The 18921-nt window shown below is 30.4% G+C and overlaps 1 long non-coding RNA gene across 3 annotated transcripts in view; it reads left to right on the forward strand.

Annotated features, from left to right (window-relative positions):
* Nucleotides 1-7994: 7994 nt before the first annotated feature.
* The window catches only part of LOC106692971 (uncharacterized), a 12802-nt gene continuing 1875 nt past the window's right edge, over nucleotides 7995-18921 (forward strand). For 2 of the 3 annotated variants that reach the window (XR_010844787.1, XR_010844788.1), the window contains exons 1-4: nucleotides 7995-8104; nucleotides 9368-9563; nucleotides 12694-13038; nucleotides 15874-16017. This is a non-coding gene — a long non-coding RNA (uncharacterized lncRNA). The remainder of the gene's footprint in view (nucleotides 8105-9367; nucleotides 9564-12693; nucleotides 13039-15873; nucleotides 16018-18921) is intronic. The other variant, XR_001345032.3, reaches the window with a different exon arrangement.

An 18921-nucleotide genomic window follows, 5' to 3' on the forward strand; every position in this document is an offset into this window, starting at 1 on the left:
TATATATATACTCCTAATTTTAACAAATTGATACAATCGCAAAGACTAAAAGAACCTTTTAAAAAATATCGAAGTACCTTTAAAAATGCGAATACAATACTAATAGCTATCATAGACATATGCCCATCCCAAATGGAGCTTCATCAACTGAACCAACTTAATGAACTTAGTATAACTAAGTATTCCAAAACAAATGTTTAAGAACTATAAAGAACTATTCATATTACACAAGGATAACTAAGATGCATTCAGAATTAAATATAATACACCGTATAAGGATACATACACAAATTGACTCATAATCTCTTTCTATCTTACCCTAATTCCATAAAACATTAGTAACTGAAATAGGAAATAATACAAACACAACTACCGAAGATATGAACAAAAAAGTAATAAACATAAATTGTCAAATTCATATTTTATTTTATTTCAATTTGTTTTTTGGGAGGGGGTTTCTGTCAGTTTATTTTTTATCTAAATGTTGAACATAATTACTGTACATACTAATGTTTGGGAAATAAAAACTTTATATGTATAAAACGTTTGCAGGTAAATATTTCTTCTGAGTATGCAGCGGAATGCGGTTAACGATTGCTGATGCACAGGTAAACTTGGACAATTAGAATTTGGAGCAATGTCTTTATTTCCCCTCCTTTACTAAAGTGCAAAAAATTGGTAAGGCCGGTTAAAACAATCAATAACCATTTTAAGAGGAAAATTAAACTGTCATTTTCCTATAAACGTTTTATAAAATTTTCATACAAATCAAATCAGTTGAACTAGTGAGTAAGCACATGGAAGAAAATCATAATATAACCAGAAAAAGTAAATCTTAGAATAAAAATTGTCTACTCATGTTTTGTCTTAGCTAGTTATAGTTAATTTTTATTAGCTGAACTTACAATCAGTAACAACAACATACAATCTGAAACCTGGAATCTATAAGAATCTCTATAACGAATTTAAAATTTGGCTTAATCCTTACAATCCAAAATCCTTCGTAATTAACCTCAAACCAAAATCCTCAATGCTCTTTACTTTTTCACAAATCAAATCATTCATAAAAACTTTAACGTTCCATATTTAGCCGATCAAGCCCGAACCAGATATCAATCCTTCCATTATAAACTCCCTAACCAGCTTAGTTTCTAACCTTGCTTCCACTTCCATTTCTTACAGTCCTCTTATTCGAAAAGAAGATGGCCTGCAGATCGTCTAACGTAGAAATATTATTAGAGTTATACCACTGGATAGTTTCTCTAGATACATGTATCACTCCATTATGATCACTACATTATCAAATTTACTAGATGTATTTCTAGGCTAATACAGTAGAAACTATCGATAAATAAATAAAAATTTGACTGCTTATTTTAATTGAAAAACACTTAGTTTTGTGTACATCGTATACCTTTATTGCGTAATTGCCCTCTCAACTCATTATCTTTGTGCATTTGTGTTTTAAAAATTTCTTCTTGAGTTTACTTTTGAATTTGTTTAAATAGTTTTTAGTTTTTTTTACTAGGATTTTTAAAATCTCTAAATATTTATTATACATATAAATAGTGTTAAATTGTTGTAATAATTGTCTAAAATGTTCTAAATGATTTGTGTCTCCTATCAAATTCTTTTAACTTCCAAACTATCACACAGTCTATGAAAATTGATAATTTTTTATTTTAAGATATTTATCACAAACTAAGAATTGCCTGACATTTTCTGACTACACAAAATACCCAACATATTTCCGAATTCACTATAATTTCTGAGTGGCAAGCATTCTGTTAAAATCTGTAAAATTATTTAAATAATATATTGATACTCTTTAATTATTAGGATATAATTATATAAAATAATGCCGAAGAAAATAAAATGGACAACTTGACAGACGGTGGTTATATCCATCGACCAAAGACGTCCATTTTATAGTTCAGTTATTATATTTTTAGTCTATGATATATTTTTATTAGTAAATTTGTTTATCAATGTTTACTATTTTTGAAATATCACTTTATTAAACCAAGACTAGAACTTTATTGTAGTACATAACATTAAGTAATCAACATTATTAATGATACTTATGAATTAAAACAATGACACTTTTAATTAAAACACATGTAACAGCAACACCCACATTGTAACATCAAACATATACCTTGTCCTATAACCTACTACTCTGTTACCCCAACATCACGCTTCTTCAAATCAATCTCTCCATTTAGGTCTTTTTATCTTGCGTCCAGCTCTGGTCCTATAACCCTCAAAAACATCAACATCTTCTTCTGACATCGATGCCTCTTCATCCTCATCGTAATCATTTCCGTCGATTTCCTTCTGCTCTTTCCCATTTTCATTTGCCTGTTTTAAACTATTGGTCTCTTAAATCACCTTGGTGATGAATTAATATACTTCACATTTCTTCCTATGACACGGCTTCCTACTACTTGCAACCAATAGGATTTTGGACGATATGTTTTATTCTTGAACCTGGCTGGAATCTATTCAGATTCAGAAGTTGTCTGGGATCGTACTCTCGATGCTTTTTAATTCATTGAATGCCTTTGTCCCTATCGAAGTAATTTTTGCGCTTTTTTTGTCTGCCGTCCAAAATTTATTTAATATCATTGGTTGATGTACCGCTTTGGTCTGTAAATGGTGTTTGGTAGTTGGTAAGACTCATTTGAGACGTTTCATTCTTTCACTGCTCCACGGTCTTATCTACTTTATATGAATTTGTCCCTTTACTTTCCCTATGCCAACAAATAGGTTCGAATAAGCAATTTAAAAATGTTAGCCCAAGCCATAGTGCTGCATAGGGGATGTTCACTACTTGAAACTTCAACTCAAATGTTTATCTCTGCTTGAACATGTCTATTTGCATTGTCCAACCACTGATAAGTACTCTCCTGAATAAGTTGTCAATTTCTTTTGGGATGATCCCATCTTAACATCTGTGTGCAAAACTCTCAAGTAACACAATAGCTAGAGAGCTTCTGTATCTAATTTAATGACACCAGTTTTCCACAAATAAAGAACAATCTTAACTTTAAGTTTCTTTATTAACCATATTTACGCATAAATTCTCATTGGATTAGTATCCTCTTCTAGTAGTTCTTTCACAAAACCTGGCCTGCTTTTACTATGCGAAGAAAAGTGGTTAAGGCGATGGCATTGATTAAAAGCTTATCCATATTCAGGAAACTTTCCTAAAACATATACATCTATTCATACAGATAGATTGATTATGTTCATCTTGTTTATTCTTTTGCTTGTATATATTTTCAGAGAGGTTTTTTTTTTTTGTTTTTATTTTATTTTTATTTATGTTTTTTTATTTATTTATTTTTTTATTTTTTTATTTTTTATTTTAGTATATATGAGATCATTCATCACTATTACCTATTGCCCACAACTGTGTGGCAGATTGTAATATCTATCCATAAATAAATCTATCTCTCTCTCAATAAAAAAAAAAAAAAAAAAAAAAATGAGGAAATAAAACGGGAACTATCAATCCATCTATCAAGTCCTTGAACCTACAGATCTTGGTTATTTCTCTTAATGTTTTAATTTAGTCTCCATATAATTATCATAGAAACTGAACATATGTAAACAAATTGGTAATGATTATAATTTAAATTTCTTTGAATGAAATATTCATCTAAGTCCTTTATAGTGCCCTCTAATTTTCCTAATATTTTTGGTAAACTATTTTAAATTTTTACAATCCTTTCACCTGCGATGTATTTAAAAACAGCGCATTGTCATATCTCTTCAAATATTTTATTTTTTTCCGCCGCTTCTAGGAATATTTCAAACCGCTCCTTAAACTCCATCCACTCTGGAACCAGGTCATCTTCAGGAAATTTCCAGATAAAAAAAAATTCCAGCTATCCCTTCCCTCTTCCATCAATCATTAGCACATTATTCATTAATTAATATTATCAAGATAGGACTTTTTTTTTTATCAATATCAAAAACATCAAGTCTAAATTACCTCTTTCATCCCATAAAGAGACCTTGAAGTTTTTTTTAATTTAAATTTAAAAAAAAAATTAAGAATTAAAATTTTAAAAAAATACTGGCCCATCAGAATCTCCTTTTTTTTTTTTCTTTTTTTTTCAAAATCCTCTTTATTTTAAATATAATTACAAGTACAAATATATAATATAATACATAGTATTCAGAATCTCCGCTGGGCCGCTGCGATTTTAGAGGAAAATGCTATTAGCGCCATCTCTTATTGAATGAAAGAACTACAAACTCAAAGCAGTCTCGCTTTGTGCAGAAATATACTGATGAAAAATTTCGATTTTTCATATTTTATATTTACACAGATTGTCAAAAATATTCGGATTTTTTTTTTTTCAGTCTGTTACTGACTTCCAAAACTGGAACAGAAAACAGAAATATTTAATATGAAAAATACAAAAGCTGTATGGGCAATACGTGTTACAATCGTTAGTTGCGTTCTAAAAAAATACTATTATTATGGAAGATTACGCCGAAAAAACTCATAAATAAATAAATGAAAAAGGTAAATGTAACAATTTTCTAATGAAATCTTGTAAATTTAGAAAGGATGTAATGTATATAGATGAGTCTCGTATCAAAGTACATAGTCCTGATGAGAAAATTATGCTTTCTATTATTATTATCATTATATTATTATGATTATAAAATTATACTACATTAATCTATCTAAAAAAATGATAGATCAATACTAAATTAAACTATATTTAAATCTAAACTCTTTATTAAATAATTTATGTACTTCAGAATTCTTTTGTCACATATGTTTTGGTTATTTTTTTAGTGTTCTGTTAAAAACGTGCATTATAAAGTGAATTTATTTTTCTGTTATAATGCACTGATCAACTTAAAAGGTACACAAAAAAGTGTATTAACTCTTTAAAAAATAGATTAGTGAATAAAAAAAAAAAAAAAAAAAAAAGGAAAAATCTCAGTAAATTATTAATACTTTTGGAACTCAGAGTACAAAATAATTCATCCTTATCAAATAAACATTTTTTGTATAAGGATGTGCTCTAATAAAAATTCAGTATTAAGCATCTCTGTAAAATAACAGTCAGGTCTACAAAAAGTAACTTTTTTTAATTTAATTTAAACATTTTGCCAAAACCAATGTTTTTTGGTGTTCTGAAACTGAAAATGAACTCCGTTTTATTCCACCATGCAAATATGGTTCGGGAAACCAAGATATGAATACAAGTTTTTTTTAGCACAAAAAGGATGTTCAGAGCACCTGATTATCAAATGATTGGAGAAGTTTGTCGGGGGGTGCGGTCAGCAAAGAACAACATAAATAAACAAAACAATATTTATTTATTTATGTTGTTCTTTGCTGACCGCACCCCCCGACAAACTTCTCCAATCATTAATCTACGGTCAACTATCTACACCTCATTCTGATTATCAAATGTTTAATGTATCAAGAATATGTTCAAATATACCAAATGGCGCAAATTGAACCCTACCAGTTCAAATTAAATTTGAGATATACGCAATATATTTATAATTGTTTATATATTCAATTAAGTTTTGTCTAGGAAATGTGTAAATTATTGTTATCATCGAAATAAGATAACCATCGTCTTCCCAACGGTACCAAACATTTGAATTTGGTCAAAGTATATACGCCTAACAATTTCAAATTGATCTAGTAAAATATGAAAACTAATTCACTCTGTACGACAGATGAGAAATATTTAGTTATTTTTATTTCTTTAGAGATATGAGGGTTTTGGAGTGCTGAATACGAATATGATCTTTTCATTTGGCATTTTGTTTACCAACATTTTTTTTCTTCATTGGTATATCAGTTTTACTGTTGATTAAATTATCTGTAAATAGTTTTAGCTTATTTCTCATACTTTAAAAAAAAAAAAATTAAAATCCCTCAACTCTTTGTATGACATAGATCAACAACAGATAGAAATTTTTCTCACTCGAGAGATAATTCGTTTTGGACATATTTGTAGCCTTTACTACTCAGGTTGACTTTGGCCAAATTCAAATGTTTTGGTACCGTTGGTAGGAGTTTTCTCTGATTCTGATGACAATTTCTGATAATAATTTGTTAGATTTGAAGGCAATATAAAGTCACTCGAATAGATTTAAACAATTATAAACATATAATCTTACATATCAAATTTAAATCGACCTAATAGAGTCTGATTTGGGCCATATAGTATATTTTAAGAACCTCTTGATACAACAAAAATTTGACGTTGATCATTGAGAACCCTAGGTGATATGAAAGAGTTTCTTGATTTTTGTGCTTACAAAACTGCGGTTACACACCACGATTTTGCGAATTTTCGATCAAAATTTTATATGTTTTGTTACTGTTTAACTATTAAAATATTTATAAAAACAACAAAATAGTTGCTCTTATTTAGAAATTAAATTATAATGATTACACTTCTGAGTATATGCAAACATAAAAATATTGATCCGTGTTACATAGGAATATATCTTTAGAATGTTATAAAGTATATTTAGAAACGAAATATGAATTTATTATACTATAGCAATAAATACAGGGAAAATATTTTTAGAGAGATAGATAATGAGGCAGTGTTGCTGCAGACCCCTTCTAGTTGTATATTATAATAAGAACAAATATATCCTTAGCATGTTAATATAGAAGTTCTTTCTCAATTTTTTTAATATGAAAGCAAATTTTACCCGGTATAACTCAAGGCAAAACGTTTATTAAACTGCCATAAATTACGCCGTAGTTCACTTCAAAATTGGAGAGAAATTTTGTGAGCAACTCCATCGAAACACCAAAATACACATTAACACTTAAAACCAACCAACTAAACTGTTATTTCAGTCGAGTAAGTACCCTATTACGAAACAACAAAGTAATGTATAATTCAATAAAAATGAAACTAACGCACGTGTTATGTAAATGAGTTGAAATAAAGGAATGAATTGCCGACCTTTAGTTAACAAAAGAACAGGTTTGAATCTAACCTGTAAGAAGATCGATTTAAAAAAAAAAAAAATGGAAAATCCAAACGAAACAACGTAAAAAAATAGAGGAAATGAACGAGGATAACCGGCAGGCAATGCAACTTCCCTATTCAACTAACAAAATTTTCTTGAGCACAATACAAATTACTGGCTAAACAGTGGAAACAAGTGATAAAATCTGTCATACGCGGTTAAAGCAGTGTAAAAATAAAACTGTTATTAATTATGAATAGTATAGGTTAAGCAGGCTTACCAGTTTGTATTTTAAGTTATTCTATGTTTCAAATGTAAATTATAAAACAATAATTGAGCTGAGCCATTCGCTTATAACGATAACTAAATTGTATATATATGCTCAAATATTAGTATTTAAGTAAGCTTCATTAGCAATAAATATGGTTAATGGACCAAATTGAGCCAGTGCAACTTGTATCCAGTGCAACTTGTATCCAGTGCAAAATGTATAAAACCTTAGATCATTTGTCTTCAGTATGATAACTTAGTGATTCGTTTAAAACAAAATCGTCTAGAGGAAATAAATAATATTGATGAATGTGTGTAGAATAAACACGATTAAGTAATGACAATTAATATTGTTAATAGAATAAAAACAAAGTCTGCAAATCAAAAATCACCGTAAGGTGCAAATACAGTGAGTTTCATTTTTATTCAATTAAACTAGGAGGATTATTTTATTGTTATACGCAAATAGTTTTTCTTTTTTCCGCCAATACATATACTTCCTTTTTTTATGTTTTTCAATAATTTTTTAAAAAATTCGGATTTCTAATGATTCATATTTAAATGAAAATTAACGTTAAATCATTGATAATTTATGTTGCGATTAGCATGTTTATAAAGACTGAAGTTCAAACATCCATATAATGAAGATTGTCGGAACACTGGAACTGAGCTATCGATTCGTTGTTTGAGTCGAGGTTACGGAGGTTGCAGAAGTGAGTAACAGGTTATTCTTTAGATATACAGGTACATTCACGTTACATTTATCTAACGCTTCATTTTATGTTTAATAATTGATGACACAATTATTGGAGGGGAAACTCAGTGTTATTCACAAATGCCGAAGACAATTACTGTAATTAATAACTTTACGAGCGTTTTAACATTCAATGTTATATTTTATTTTCTCCATTAGTTTATTTTTCATAAGTAAAGAATATGTAGCCTAAATTGAACTAATAGAGCGATAAAGTGGTTACATTTTTTTTTAAATGGAACGTAAACTGTTATTGCATTGACATTATTCTAAAATAATTGTTATCAAAATTATACATTTTTGCTTTAGTCTGGTTCACTGTTTCAACTAGTATGTCTAGTTTTATAAAATAATCATAATCTGTAATTAGTATGGTTTGTGGTGTTGCTGAATTCTGGTATTCCAGTTTACCATTGTTTATCTCATTTAGAGTAGATATAATTGTCAACTGAATGATATGGTAGTTGAAATACTGTTGTCAAAATTTATCTTGACTAGTTTTTCTTGAAAGATTAAATGTTCATTGATGTCATTGTGTGATTATTGACCCACGGTTTAGTATTTATATAGTCTTTGTAACTATATTTCTGAAAAGTAGTTACTTTTGAGTTGCAACTCAATTTATTGGAAATTTGGATCTGTTTTCTTAAATAAACCAATGTTTTAGTAGTTACAGATTGTACCAAGATGGACCAGATGACAGTCAAGAAGTGTACATAATTTCAGGAAATCTATTCATTAGTGACCAATATTTCACCTCACTTTGCAGGGCTGAGTCCTGGGAGAAAAGTCTATACTATTTTTTCAATTTTTATACCTATCTTGACTGCTGCCGGGACCATCTTCCTACAATAAGTTACATATAATCTACTAATAATCTTACACTTTTATATAGTGATAAATTAATTTAAATTATTATATAGGATCATTCTTGATGTAGGTTATGTCTTTTAATACTGTGATTTAAGTATGTAGTTATATTTAACCTGGAATTAGTATATAAACATCACTCCCAATAGCAGGTGGGTGTATATTTATTTGTACACAATGTTCTATTATATCCTATAGAACTAATACCCTTATTATCACTTCTTTATTTGGATCACATCTGTGGACTTGAGCTTGCTCTAAAGGGGTAAGCAATGTTCTAATAAATCCTTAGCAGTTGAGTTTAGGCATAAATACAAATCATCTGTAACTTTCAGATTATAACTGACAAGATTAACCAATTTCTCATTGTGTATGAGTGGGTACATGCTCACTACCATGTTTGAGCTATCGTAATGAACTACTAAGTATCATTAATTTTAAAATTATTTACTAAACATTTTGTTTTAATGTTTTTTGTTCCTTTTTTTTCAGATGAGAAAGTAGTAATGTAAAAGTTGATTACTAATCATCCATTTATGATCTTGAATATCTTGATAAAGCTCATGAAGAGTTGCTGCTGAGAAAGAAAAAAATATCCTCTAATTCTTTATTAACTTTGAGCTTAGAGTTTTTGTCTATTATGATAATAATAATTTCTTCAGCTCAAAGAGGTTCTCTTCCCTATAAGGTAACAAACCTAAATTCGGGTTTCTATTGTTTGCGTTGGAAATCATATTCTTTTATGATTTAGCTTTTTTTAAAGTGATTGATTATTATTATTATATATAATTTTCTTTAAATAGTGGATATAATATATGTTTCGTTTATGTGCATATAACTTCTATATGTACCAAAACATGGGATTAATTGGATCTAGCAAGGGGTTCCTTTGGCCCACATAAAAAAGATTGCATTACACCAAGATTTAATTTTTTTTTTTAAACCAGAAGGAACTAATAATTATAATTACTTTTATTGTTAAAAATACAGTTAGCATTGAAAAAACAAACTATTTTTTTTTTTATGTGGGCCTGAGGAACCTCCTACTATAAAATATAATAATAATCTCTTTTAAAAAACAGAATATGAAATTAGTGAAATTACTATTAGTTTCATCTTTTATTTATGCATAATACACCAGTGTTATTAGAACAGTATTCTATTAAAAATGTATGATATGTGTTTTATTTAACTTTTCTTACAGTTCTTTGCAGAAAACTTTTGTATACTACTCTACTTTGAGTTGAAATCATAGTTTGTTTCAAATTCGACAACGTCTTTATTATTATCTATGACAATACATCTCCTAACTGTATTTATATTTATTGGTTTCATAAAAAAAACTATTATTACTATGTTCTGATGGTTTGATGGTTGTTACGGCAATAGTCAAACAGTTATTACTATTGTGATAACAACCATATAAAACACAAAAACATTTATTTTCTCCTTTAGTTATATATCAGATTCCTTCATACTTTATGCATATCCATTGATTGTTGCTAAGTATGGTGAGTAGTGTGGAGATGGTTAATTATTTTAAATAAACAAAATAAAGGTACTTTTGAATAAGATATTTTTGAAAATTGTTTAATCAGCCTCTGTCAAAGTACAAGACATGTCCAGAAAGTAAGAGGCCCAGTTTTTCCTTTAAAAAAAAAATACTGGATATTATAGGTATATATGTAAGTAATCACCTTCTGTCTTGAGCTGTAGCATAAGGTTTTTATGCCCTCGTCTTAGAATTGTCCCACCATTTACTTTATCGACTTCAAGTAGTCTCAAGACGTTGTTTCACCTCATCATCAATTTAAAAACTTTTTCCACCCATTTGAGTTTTTAGGAAGGTTAACAAACATCTGATGGGGTTAAGTCAGGGGAGTGAAGCAGGGTGGTTCAACCTGTCTCATCCAAACGAGTTCAAACGTTGTCGTACAACAAACACTTCCTTTGTCAACAATGTTATCTTGAACTTTTGTAGGGTCTCACAGTATCATGCTGCAGTAATCATTTCCCACTGGGGCAAAAAATCAATCAAAATGATCCCTTGTTGGCCCCGAGACTTGGATGCCATGATTTTCTTTTGCTGAAATAGAAGTTTTAGATTTTTTGGCAGATGAGAAATCAGTGTGCCACCTCTTTGATTACTGTCTTTTTGTCTCAGGAATGTAATAAGTTATTACATGTGTTTTATCATCAGTCGCAATGGAGCTCAGAAAATCCTACCTTCAAATTCAAGTTGCTCAAGGAACTCAGAGTGCTAGTGACCTGATTTAATTTGTGCTCATCTGATATGCAGTTGTTTTAGAACCAATGTTCAGTTCAATTTTTGAAATATCAGTGCTTCTGTTATTGTTTTATGTAACAATGATCTGGAAATTTGTGAAAACATCACAGACATTTTGTTCAGTGTCAATCGGTAGCCTTCACAATCAGTTTCCTCGATTTTTTAGACCAATCCACTGTTCATAATTAAAGGTCTTCCATTGCTTTGTCTTGAATATTCATTCTTCCTTCATTAAACTCTCAAAACTACTTAAACACATTCATTCTGTTCATAGCTTATTCACCATAAACATTCTTGATCTGTGCAAAACTTTCAGTCAGTTTTTCCTTGTGCGTGAAGGAACCTTATGACAGCGCACCTCTCACTTGGCAGGATATCTTATTGACATATTTCTCAAAAGCAAACTATACAAGACAAGTTTTGATACTGATATGGGTTCTAGTCTTAGGTGCTTGTTGTGAATACCTTCACTACCCCTCAACGTTGCCAAATTTGGACAAAAAATTCACACAGCCCAATCGTACTCTTACTTCCTGGAAATGCCTCATATTTCTATGATGATAATGCCTTGGTGAAATTAAAGATCACTTGATTGTACATAATTCTAACTAGTTTCTTCAAAATTGTCAGAGCTGTTATGAAGAAAGTAATATCAATCATACAAAGTGGCATTTCTGGTTAGTCAATTTTTCGCAGAAAAAATGTCACATCCTGGGAATGTTACTTATCCTAAGTACATAATTTCAATTTCATTCAACTGTTCATTTCTGAGCTAGGCTGTACACACACACCAGTTTGTGAGACTTGGTTATTTGGAGCCCGAGGACCTTAAGGCGTATATTTCTGTTAAAAAGACAGATTCAAAATTTTTTATGATCCTAATACTTCTTAATATACATTTCATATAAAGGTAAGTGAAAGTAACAAAATAAAAACCTGTTGCACTATAGCTAATCAATGTCCTGGAGTATAGTAATTGTTAAAAAAGTATTGATTCTAAACCTATGATTATTATGGGATTTTGGGTAGAACAGTTATCCTCAATTACCATGGATCTTTTAAATTTGTGCTATCATTATTTCTTTCTTTTTTTTTTAAATAAACAGATGTCCCCTATAAAATTGAATTAAAGTTTAACAAACACTTCAATTAAATGATTAAAAATATGTAATGGTGATCAACCAAAATTCTTTTTCTGATATTAATTCCAGAAGTGGTTTTTGGGAATAGAATTTGACTTTTCATTATTGTTACATTCATTATCTAATGACTGTTTTTAGTATATACTTTAAAAAAATTGCTTTTGAACTTTGATTCCCAATCTCACTGAGCTTTTCGGATTTTATTGTTTTTAGAGCATTGGTTAACAAAAGCACCTGCAATAACTGTAACTGTAACTCCTAAAAAATAAGGTATATTAATGCCATAGTTTTTAAAAAACAACCTTATATTAGTAAAAAGCAATCCCCACTGTTGTATTTGTAATCAAACAATTTATATTGAATTAAATGGAATTTTTTTTTATTCACAGAATAAGGGGATGAACATGCATCAGACATATAAAAGGAAATTGGGGGCATGGTGTATAGAAACTATTATTCCCAACAATGTGACACTTGAGTCTCTCTGGCCCCCTTTACCATCTAAGTAACAAAAGTAATCAATATTTTTGGACAGTATATCTGTTGAAATTTAAATTGATACTGATAACGTGATTTCTTCCATATAGTCCTCACCCATACTATGGGACAAATTAAAGAACTTGTCATTGATAGATATTTAAAAGAAGATAAGATAATAAAGACATTGGATGATGATTGTGCCAAATTGAATTTAGATTATTATACCTTGGGACGAGGCATAAAATATTTATTTGGTAAGTTTTTTGAATATATAATATGAGAACTAATATTTCTAGGAAAATAATCATCATAAACTAATTTATGGATCTTTTAAGGAGCTTCAATTTGAGCCTTGATTAAACCCTTTGTGTTCTATGTTTTCCAAGTTATAAGGTCTTCAACCACCAATATGTTTTTTCAAAATAAGTTTATTATTACTGAATTATATTATTTAGTGAAATATAATTAATTTTTGTCATTTTTACCCCTACAGTGTAGCTTATAAATATGTTTACCTAGTTTTGGCATTTTGCACTATACACTGAAAATGGGCCATATGTTGAGAAAATTTTGATGTCTCAAGAACTATTTGACGTGTGTCTATTGGGCTCAATTTGAAGCTAGTGATGAACATGATAAAGTCGTTTATAATGAATATCTCCATAAGAGTAGCTGTCTTAATGAATTTGCCAAAATAAATTCACTGTCTTGATTTCTTATTGTTTGGTAAAAATAAGAATAATAATATTAATAATGTGAACTCCTACGTGGATTCATTACTTTGTTAGGAAGCACTGTTTTTAGAACAACGGTTATTCAAGAAGGTGATTTTTTCAAGATCACGCTCAACCACCAGATTTTTCCCCAATTAAAATTTACAAGGCTGGCTGGACCTGAGGAGGGCTCCATAACCCACAGGGTTGACTCACAGATGCAGTGTAACAGAAAATGATTACCTACCCAGCCGGATTGGAACCTGGGTCCTTGTACACCATAGTAGTTCATGATGATTATTTTGCTTAGAATAGTAATTTTTTTTTCCAGAAAAACAATATTGGTTTTGGAAAAAATTGTATCTCGAGAATTATGGAAAATAAAGAACTCTATTAGATTCCAAATTAAAACTTGTTGAATGCACTATTAAGTAGTTTATAATGATATCTCTGCTACTTAAACCACTTAAAAACCCATAATTCCATTGTAAGTATTGACATAATTAAATTTTTCAAATTTAGTTGTTACTGAAGTAGAAATACGAATGTTATAAATGAAAACTATTTAGATACAATTAAAGAAATATTACAAATTATTAGGGCTGACAACATGCTCCCTAATGACAAAAAAGAAATTAATTAATCTTTTACAAAAATATCCATTTATATTTAAAAGGGAATAGAAAGTTTTTACAGCTGCATATCTTTTAAAACACTGATAAAACAAGAACAAATAACCCGATATTCTCTAAAAACTATCAGTATCCCCATCAATTAAAAAAAAAAATGTAACAGAGAAAATTGAAAAAAAAAATTAAATTTAAAAATTATTCACTCTAATAACTCCCCATGTTATAATCCTCTATGGTTGGCCAATCCCTAGGTGAAGAAAAAAATCTGAATGGTTGCAGCCTATCGCAAATTGAATAGACTATTCCAGATGGATATCACCCTTCCTGGTACTCAGGATCTACTAGCTTAACTATACCTTTAATTTTTTATTTCAAAATTGATCAAATTTTAAATACTAATCTAACATCTGAAAATTTAGATTCCATTTCTGTTCAAAATTTTCAAATAACTGAATAAGAAGATTACTCCATGGATTATGTGAATCTGTATAAATTTGTTTCCTACTACTTTCTATTGTGTTGGATAATTGTAAATTTACTTTCTATGTATATTAAGATTATGGAAATTGTATTTTGAAAAGTTCAGGATTCATTCCTTACAGATGTGTAACATGCCCATCCTATTTCTTCCTCAAATATTCTCGAATCTGTAGAACCACTAGCATACTGTGATGTCCGAGCAAGAGCCATGATTTTATTCTTTAAGAGATCAAAAGTACACTGTAAATGTACCTCTTGAAGGATGGAGAGGTAAATGATCCTCCTTGGTAAGATATGAGCTAGTCATTTTGTAACGTATATTAATAAAGTTTTTTTAAAAATTTTTATGGACTGATATCATTATTCCATTAGTTCCTTTTCTTAGGAGGTAGTTGATTGTGTAATAAAGCAGAAATTGAAAAATCACTATCAGAGATGTTGAAATTACTTTTAGCAGATGATTTTATTAAATTAATAAAACTGATATATAAAGAAAATATTAAAATAAATTTAGTAGGTCAATACAGTATTTTAAAGTAATCTAAATTTAAGGATTATTATTATTAAATGGGCAACAGACCATGGAGCCTAAGTCCTCGCGAGATGTATTAGGAAATACATCGCACGTTTCTTGATGTGGTTTTTTCGTAGGGTGGGGTCAACAACACTAGAAAGAGACAAAAAGGAAATATTCAAGATCTCATAAATTAGTTTTAAACAAATTAAGGAAAGAATTGATAAAAATTGCAGAGTGTGAGTTTAAAGATGGGGATTGGGTTTTTATGTCAAACAGCTATAAATTAAATGGAAATGAATTGGATGAAATCAGAATAGGACCATTTAAAATTAAGAAACATATTTTACAATTCATTTACATGGTGGAGTGAAAACAAAAAGGAAAGAAGTAAACGTGTTCTATTGTAGCAAGTTAGTTCCTAACTCATTTTCCCGTATACAAAACAATCTGAGAAGGTGTAAAGTTAGAAGTTTTATTAGTATTTTAATTAATACCATATGGTAATATTTAATCACAATATTCACCTTCATAAATGTTAATGACTGTTAAACAATTTGTTATTAATAAACCTTTATCATAACATTATTTAGCACATTCAAAATATAATCCAGAAAGAAAAATATATTTGTACATATATGTGTCTGTGTCTATGCAAATATGTATAAAACTATTTATTTTTAGGATTAGCAATTAACTGTGTTAGTATTATGTAGATTGTTGTATATAATATGTGTTTTTTGATTACAGGTGAAATTAGATGAAGGAGCTGTGGAAATACCTGATGGAACTTGTTTGGCCTCATATCAGAAATTATTACGTACAGTTATTTAAAAAAAAAAATTCCTGAAGAAGTTCTGGAACATTTTAATATACATGTGATCCAAAAAACAGGTAAGCATGACAACATAAATTTTATGAAAATTATTAATGAGATTTTAATAGTAGACTGTAGATTGATATGAGGAGATGGTCGGGGGTGCAGTCATCAAAGATACACAAATAAACGAAACTTATTTATTTGTGCTGACATTTGGACCTGTATTTCACGCTTTCATCAGGGCTGAAACAACAAAAGCAAGATAACAACCATTATTCAGAAAAACATAGAAATAAAATAATAATAAAAAAACTTGGAAATATACAAAACAATAAATTAAGTAGATAGTAGTTAATTGATACTAATAGAAGATAAAATATAATATCAAAGAGGTAAGAATTATACAAAATAAATTATAAAAAAAGATTAAAAAAGAGACAGTGTTCATGTAAATAAAGAAATAGACATATTGAAAGGTATGGAAGAAAATATAACTAATGATTAATGGAATAAACATACTAAAATATGTAAGTATTGTCAAAAAATTTGTCTGAAAAAAATCATGGATGTTTTAATAAATTGACTATTTGCGCTGTAGAAGGTGTGGGGATCATAATGAAAGATGAGTTGTTCAAGAAGGTAGTGGAATGGGAGCCAGTTAGCCTTTGCATTATTGTGGCTAGTATAAACCTGCGTATTGGAGACTGGGCTCTTATCAAAGTGTACGCTCCTACAAATAACTCTGACATCCTTGAGAAAGAACAGTTCTACAATGATTCTGAGCAAGCCACTGTTAAAGCAAGGAACAATAATAGAAAAGCTTATTGATAATTAGAGATCTCAATGCAAGAATGGGCAATAACCATACTATGGGACATTTAGTGATGGGCCCTTATGGTGGAGAGCGCATTAAAAATGAAAGTGGGCAGCGACTGATAGAATTCTGCAACGAGAATGATTTGTTTGGGTAACTCATTCTTTCCCCATAAGATGATACATAAATTACATTCTCTGCTGCCGAGAAAAATGATAATAATGTCATAGATTACTTTATTTTCAGTCGCCACATCAGGAGATATTTCATGTTTGTGAAGGTAATTAGAGGGGCAGAGTTAGGAAGTGACCACATGCTTTAATGGCCGGTACCCAGGTACTGAAGGAATGTAGGGTGAAGTCAAAATCCTATGAGAGGATCGAAGTGAAGAACCTGCAGGATCCTCGGAAGAGTGAAGAATACAGGGAAGAATTGAGGAATCGGCTCCAGGAATTGAATGCAGATGATAGCCAAGATAACCTGTGGAGCTACATAAAGACTAGTATACTACATTCAGCATCCCTAGTATGTGGAGTAAAAAGGATATCCACAAAGGGCAAGAGAACTTCCATGTGGACAGAAGAGCTGAGGGTACATGTCAAAGAGAAGAAGATGGCATGAAAAAACTACTGTCAAAACAAAAGCCAGAGAAATGGCAGGCATATGTGGTGGTACGTAACAGAACAAAGGAAGCAGTAAGAAGGGCAAAACAGAAGTCTTGAGAGGAATTCGGGGACAGGCTGAACCAGGACCACGGAGAGAACATCAAGCAGTTTTGGAAAAAGATTAAAGCTTTAAGAGGCTGGAAAAGTAAAGCTATAAGAAATGTGAAGAATGAGCAAGGGAAGTTGGTCACGGATGATAAGGCCTGGTGCAGGCATTACAGGAAGCAATTTTCTGCTGATGGTACTCATTCAGGGAACCAGATAGAACCGTGGAATGATACTGAGTTTGATGAGGTGATAAAGGAAGAAGAAGTCGAATAGGCTATTTTAAGAATGAAGACAGGTAAAGCACCGGGTCGAGACAATATAGTGGCAGAATTCATCAAGGCGGGTGGTCCAGAGCTAGTGAAGGCTCTACAAGTACTATGCCAAAAAGCTTGGGATGAGAAGATGATGCCAACAGAATGGGAATATAATATAATTATTTCTATCCACAAGAAAGTTTCTCAGGCAGAATGCTCCAACTATTGCTCTATATACCTCTCACCAGTAATGTACAAACTTTACACGTCTATTCTGGAGGGAAAGTTAAGACTCCTAGTTGAGCACCTCATCGGAGAAGAACAAGCCAGGTTCAGAATAGAACGGCAAACACAGGACCATATTTTCTCTCTGTGGAATGTGCTCCAGAAATCCTGGGATGTATGTCGACAGGCTTTGCAGAGCAAGAGGGAAGAATCTTTGTCAGGCCAGGAACCTTGCTGCTAATAAAGAATGTTGGAGCCTGTGGCTGAACCCTTCCTTACGTTGATTAGGCACTAAGGGAGAAGGAATATTTGGGAATAGGCTAGGGATACGTTGTGTTGATCAGTTTTGTGTTTAACAGATGAAGATTTTAATTGTATACAAATACTTTCAGAGAGGAGTCATTTGTCATATTTTGGGATAGTGGCTAGAATTGAAGTATCGTCGAAATCAAATGAGTGGTTTAATGATAAGGAAGATTTGGAAGCAGTAAATGGGAAGAGACAGAATATTTGTGTTGGGTTATACGATTTTTAAGTAGGTTTTTAGTTTTGCCGATGTAAGAGGAGTTTCTATTAGGAGTAGAACAAGGGATACAGTATTCAATATGAGAATGGTATTGTAGAGGAGTAGGATCTTTATTTTTAAGATGAGAGTTGATATAAGAAAGTTTTTGTGGGATCTGTAGGCAAGTTGGAGGTTGGGGATAGAAGAAAATTAGTGTATAGATGTCAGAAAGAAAGTTGATGTAAGGTGATCTGTTTAATGGGATTGTAAGTGATTAGGTAATGAATCCATGAAGGAGTTCACATTATTAATATTATTTTTACAAAACAATAGGAAATCAAGAGTGAATTTATTTTGGCAAATTCATGAAAACTGCTACTCTTATGGAAATATTCATTATAAACTACTTTATGATGTATAAGAAGATGGTCAGGGTTGCGGTCAAAAGTGAAACAAAAATAGTTTAC

This window comes from Halyomorpha halys, unplaced genomic scaffold (genome assembly GCF_000696795.3).
Source record: "Halyomorpha halys isolate HHAL.00 unplaced genomic scaffold, Hhal_1.1 Scaffold81.1, whole genome shotgun sequence".
Classification (NCBI taxonomy): domain Eukaryota; kingdom Metazoa; phylum Arthropoda; class Insecta; order Hemiptera; family Pentatomidae; genus Halyomorpha; species Halyomorpha halys.